This window comes from Vidua macroura, chromosome 22, assembly GCF_024509145.1.
Source record: "Vidua macroura isolate BioBank_ID:100142 chromosome 22, ASM2450914v1, whole genome shotgun sequence".
Taxonomy (NCBI): Eukaryota; Metazoa; Chordata; class Aves; order Passeriformes; family Viduidae; genus Vidua; species Vidua macroura.
The window spans coordinates 4045592-4051711 of NC_071592.1; the positions used below are offsets into that span (position 1 = coordinate 4045592).

Consider the following 6120-nt stretch of genomic DNA (forward strand, 5'->3'; position numbering starts at 1 on the left):
CAGGTCCTTGGCACAGGGGGTGGTCACAGAGGGTGGGATCACTCCATGGCATAGGGGGATGGTCACAGAGGGTCAGTCCCTGGTACAGAGGGGCAGTCACAGAGGGTGGGGGCAGTCCCTGGCACAGGGGATGGTCACAGAGGGTGGGGGCAGTCCCTGGCACAGGGGATGGTCACAAAGGGTCAGTCCCTGGCACAGGGGATGGTCACAGAGGGTGGGGGCAGTCCCTGGCACAGGGGATGGTCACAGAGGGTGGGGTCACAGGGGGATGGTGAGAGTGGGTCAGTCCCTGGCACAGAGGGGCAGTCACAGAGGGTGGGGGCAGTCCCTGGCACAGGGGGTGGTCACAAAGGGTCACTCCCTGGCACAGGGGATGGTCACAGAGGGTGGGGGCAGTCCCTGGCACCCCTCAGATACCAGCCTGGCTGTGTGAGCACCAGTGAGTTCCCCTTTACAGGCTGATGTTGCTCCTGTCCGTGCTCCCCGTGGGTGTGCAGGAGTTACAGCTCCTTCCACTTCCCATCTCAGCCCGTGGAGCAGCATCCTTACAGGGCTGTCACACTGCACCCAAGGTGGAATTCGCGGTGCTGGGTTCAGTGATTTCAGTTTTTGTGCAGGAGGGAGAGATCACACGGAGGCTGGGCTGACCTCTGGGCCATTCCCCAGCGAATTCTGCTGCCTCTGTGGCACAGAGCTGTTGGGAAACTGGATTATCCCTCTGCAGACAGGTTCCCAGGAGCTGGAGCACCCATCTGCAGGGACATGTCCTTGAAATTCCTCCTGGAAGCATTGCTGACTCCTGGAATGCTGCTGGGTCATTCCTCTGTATGATTGGTCCCCAGTGACAACGGCGCTGCCACATCAGCTGGAATTTTGTCCTGACCCCATAGATTAAATGCACAGGACCAGTTTTGCCTGGGGTGTGAAATTCTATTCTATTCTATTCTATTCTATTCTATTCTATTCTAGCCAGGGAAGAAGGGCACAAGAGGAATTAATGAACGGGATAGTTCACACATGGTCTGTGTTTGTCCAGTTCAGTCGTAGTGAAAATTGGTTCCAAACACAGCCAGGCAGCACTGGCTGCTTGGGAAAATGCCACCTAATTGTCATTTATTATTCCTGCTGTAGCTCCAATTATGTCTTTGGCTCAGGCCTCTGCAGGCAGTGAAGGATGTTCTCTCCTAGGTCAGTGAGGATCTGGCTGGATCTCTCCTTGGAAGTGAAATAGGGGCCAGTTTCCACCATCCCATTAAGTGTTTGTTTAGAGCAATTGCCTTTCTCCCAGCTCAGCAGCTCAGCCCTGGCTGCCCACCCACCTCTCCAAGGTGTCCCTGCCTGTGCTGCACTCCAGCTGTGCTGATGGCTTTGCTCAGACCTCAGGAACTTCAGGCCCGTGGTAAACTCAGTGGAAATGAGGACTTAGGCTTTTTTAGCAAACCAGCAGCCTGTCTGGAAGTTGCCTCTGTCTCTGGAGTGCAGCAGTGCCAGTGCTCACAGCACTGCTGCCCTGTGCGCTGTGGCCGCAGGCTGAGGCTGATGTGGGTTCAGCTGCAGCCCCTGGTGCCCCTGTGACTCGGGATCCTCGGGGCTGCAGCCACAGCTGGGGTCAGTGGCCTCCTGATGAGCCTATTTTTGCAACTGCCTTGTCCCAGACTGACCTCCTCGAGCTGCTGCTCCACCAGTGCCCAGTGCCACCTCGGCACACTCACACGATCCCAAATTCACAGGAGCCACTTCACTCTTTCTTGTCTCGTCTTGTTGCACTCACATTAATTTTTACAGTTTTACAAAGTGAATTTTGCAGGTTAAATCCTTCCAACACCCAGGCTGTTGTGGGCAGTGCTGTCCTGCTGGAGTCAGACACACAATGCCAAGTTTACAAGCAGTAATATTCAAAATATAACTCTTTCTTTCTTTCTTTCTTTCTTTCTTTCTTTCTTTCTTTCTTTCTTTCTTTCTTTCTTTCTTTCTTTCTTTCTTTCTTTCTTTCTTTCTTTCTTTCTTTCTTTCTTTCTTTCTTTCTTTCTTTCTTTCTTTCTTTCTTTCTTTCTTTCTTTCTTTCTTTCTTTCTTTCTTTCTTTTCTCTTTCTTTTTCTTTCTTTTTCTTTTCTTTCTTTCTTTTTCTTTCTTTCCTTCCTTCCTTCCTTCCTTCCTTCCTTCCTTCCTTCCTTCCTTCCTTCCTTCCTTCCTTCCTTCCTTCCTTCCTTCCTTCCTTCCTTTTCCTTTTCCTTTTCCTTTTCCTTTTCCTTTTCCTTTTCCTTTTCCTTTTCCTTTTCCTTTTCCTTTTCCTTTTCCTTTTCCTTTTCTCACCCACAGATCCTCCAGACGTGTTATTTCCACAGTCAGCCTTGCACAGGCACACACAGTCCCTCAGGATTGTTAGATCTGTGTGAATTTTAGCATATAATTCACTACAGACAGGTGAAATTGTCCAGGCCCCCCTCTCTGCTTCCCACACCCAGTGCCCGTGCAGAGATCACGGAAAACACATTTTTATTTTAACTTTACTTGAGGTGCTCTAAATTAATGAGCTGAACTTCACTCCAGGATCAGCCGAGCAGCTGTGGGAATGTTTGGAAATCGTGTTACACTGAAGGTCTGTTATTTTTTAATATCCTCCTGTCCCCAGGTGTATTTTCAAATGTGATCTCTGGGTGGGAGCCGAGCCAGCTGTAACCCTGACAACAGTGACCCAGATGGCAATCAGCAAAATGGGCTAATTGAATAATGCTGAGCTGGAAGCAGTGCTCTGCACAACTCTGTTAGACCGGCCAGCAACTCAATTTCAGTTTAAAATGCTGAGTGAATTTCACACTGACCACTGTGATCCCACACCTGGAGATGCTGGAAGGGACCTGCATGTGGACAAGAGAAACAGCCCAGTGTGGCACTGTGAGACTGGGGGATCTTCCTGGGATTAGAGGAATTGGATTTATTTATCCCTATAAAACTCTTTGAGGCCCTTGATTAACTTAGAGACATGACTGTTCATTATCAGTACCTCTCAGCAGAGTTAGAACACATGGCTGGGTATTTTTAGGGGTTTTTCCTTTGGTTGTGAGGCTCCCTGAGGAGGGACAGGTTTGCCCTTGCCTCTTCCCTGCTGGAATGCTCAGCCAGGCTGATAATGTGAAACCTCATTTCACATGTAAAGCACAGGCTGGGGGTGACTGCACAGTCCCAGACTGGTTTGGGTTGGAAGGGACCTTAAAATTCATCTGGGTAGGGGCAAATTCCACTATCCCAGGTGCTTCAAACTGGCCTTGGACACTCCCAGGGATGGGGCAGCCACGTCTTCTCTGTGCCAGGGCCTCACAACCCTCACAGGGAACAATTTTTTCCTAATATCCAATCCAAGTCTGCTCTCTGCCAGGTTGAAACCATCCTCCCTTGCCCTGTCATGATGCCTTGTGCAGGCTGGCCTAGAGCAGAGCTGGGCAGAGCTACAGAATAAAGCAGGGATTTATTCAAAGGATCTCCTCCATGGATCCACCTTGGGCAGCACCAGAGCCCAGCCAGGGCTGCACCCAAATGAACCAAAATGGTCCCAAAATGCACGAGCGCTCCCGGGGGCTCTCACTGGGATCAGCTCTGCTCCATTTGCACCTTGCAGTTCATTGTCCCATTCCAGCTTTAGCCCATGCACTCCCATCCTGCTTGTTTTTCTCTCTCCAGCCCACGCTGTTTGTGCTCCTGGGCCTGAGCTTTGGATCATTTGTCCTTGGTGCCCAGCTGGAGCAGGAATTGTTTTGTCTCCCTGCTCTGTGCACAGAGCTCAGCATCCCCTCATGTGAAGCTCAGACTCACACACTGAAGCAGCACAGAATCTGAAAAATAGAAAACCTAAAACCTGAGGCATCATTAACATTCATGTAAAAAGTCCCTGCCCATCTTCCCTGTCTGTTCCCTTTCAGGGCACCTGGAGCATCCCTGGGGACAGGAGGGCTGCCAGGACGGATCCCCGTGGGGCTGAGCTGCACTAAAGGGCCACCACCCCTCTGACAGGACACGAGCAGGAGAGCTTTGAAGGAGCCAGCCCACACAGAGAAACAATTGTCTGGAGAGAGACAGGAATTAAAATGTTGCTAAAAAAGGGCTGAGGAGCTGGTTCAGGCCTTCCCACCCATGGAGCTCTGGTGAAGCACCCAGAGCTCTGCTCCCAGCGCTGGCTGAGAGCTCTGGGTGCTGGGGATGTGGGAAGCTGTGATTCAGCCCCCACAAGGGCTTGGATTCCTGCAGGCTCTGACTCAGCCCGGCTGCAGTGAGAGGGGGAGGTTTGGAGCTGGAAAAATCCTCAGTGAAGGGGAAGGGACATGGATATTCTGTCATTAACCTCCGAGTCCCTCTTTGGCACCCCTAGCAAGGGCACGAATAATGAGCTCTGGCCAGGGTTGTTGCTGTCCAGAGACCACCTCAGCCACCTGTTTTAGGGAGCAATTAAATAATTCAGCTGTTCCTGCAGTCCTGGACTGACCCTTGCTCTCAGCAGGGTCAGGATGGTTGTTTCAAGCTCCTCTTCCTCACTGTGCCCAGGACATCAGAGCTGGGACAAGTTTAGACTCTGGAAAGGGACAACTGAAGATGCTGCTGGTGGGGAGTGATGGGATGGATGAGCAGGGAGCCTGGAGCTGTGTGAGGTTGGAGCAAGGCTGGAGCATCCATCAGTGCATCCCTGGTGATTCCAGCAGGCACACACAGCCTTGTCCCTGTCTGAGAGCAGGGACCAAGGCAACATCTCAGCTGCAGAGGCCTGCAGAGGTCCTGCACACAATTCCAGCTGTGGTGGATGTTTGTGTGCTGCTGACCCATCAGGGGTAGCAGCTCTAGCAATGCTCTGGGTCTAATCATGGTACTGCTGATCATTGCCCCTCAATTTGAGTTCAATTGCAGTGCCCAGCATGGAAAATGTTTTGAGATTCCATTCCAAGGGCCAGCAGTGGAAAGGATTTTGGGGTGAAAAGTCAGGATGGAGATGCAGACAGCCAGGTGTAGGTAGGGGGTGGATATGGGGTGAGGTTGATGATGTGATTTTGGTCAGGCACTCTGGGTGATGTGTGACATTTCAGAGAGCTGGAAAAAGGCAGAAAGCAAACAAGGCTCATTAATCCCAACAAAGGGCAATGCATACAGCTGCCAGCTCCTGCTCTTTCCTTTAGTTTATTGTCTGAGGGCTTCTGCACCACAAACAGCTCCACTAATTGCACAACAAATAGAGCTCCCAAATATGAAATGGATGAACAGTAGGTAACAAAGTGTGGGAGCAAAGCTCTGTGACACAGACACTTCCACGTCCTGCTCCTGTCTGATTTGGAGGTGCAGAGCTGTACCCAGGGCCGTGGCTAAGCTCAGCTCAAGCTAAGCCTGCCCCAGGCTGTGCCCAGAGTAAAACCTGCCAGGAGGAGCTCCAGAGGCAGGAAGCAGCTTGGGGAAGCAGCTGACGTGGAAGAGCACAGGCAGCAGTGACAGGCAGGACTTGCAGAGGTGCCAAATCATCTCTCCAGGCTGTTTCAGTGCAGGCACTGGGCAGCAAAACCAGGCTCCCTCACAAAAACCTAGATATGGATGATAATTCATCCAGGGGGGCTCTCCCTCTCTCTTCTCATGGCCAGGCTCTTGGCCCACACAGAATATTAGAAGAAGAATATTCAGGCATGAATTTATTTTTAGAAGTGGAACAGTCTGTTCCTGTTTGTGGAAAGGTTCTTTTTTGAATGCCCTGAACACAAAAAGATCTAAAATCACCTGTGGATCCTGGAGACAGCTCTCCTTCTTGGAAGAGCTTGGTTTCTTTCTTGCTGTGTAATTCAAACTGGGCAAACACGAATGTTGCTCAGCCAAGGATGATTTAATATTTCACAAGCCTGCTCTGAATTGTTATCAAAGTGAAGAGCAACTTGGGTGTTTCTATTTAATATCCTGCCCCAGAACTGTGTCACGCTGTGTCTCGAGGTGGGGACGTGATGCTGGATGGAGATTTGGGTGCTCCACATCCCCTGGGGTTTGAGTGCTTGCTTGGGATGGTCAGAAGAGGTGATGTGACAGTCTGACACAGCACACAGAGGAAAGGAAGCCCAGCTGCTCCCATGTTGAGCTAACTCAGTGCAGATCTGGGAATTA

General features: G+C 51.0%; 1 long non-coding RNA gene across 1 annotated transcript; it reads left to right on the forward strand.

The window, feature by feature from the left end:
* The first annotated feature begins 206 nt into the window (after nucleotides 1–206).
* On the forward strand, nucleotides 207–909 carry LOC128818051 (uncharacterized). Its single transcript, XR_008440373.1, has 3 exons — nucleotides 207–257; nucleotides 326–429; nucleotides 725–909. It is a non-coding gene; the product is annotated as an uncharacterized LOC128818051 (long non-coding RNA).
* The last annotated feature ends 5211 nt before the right edge of the window (nucleotides 910–6120 follow it).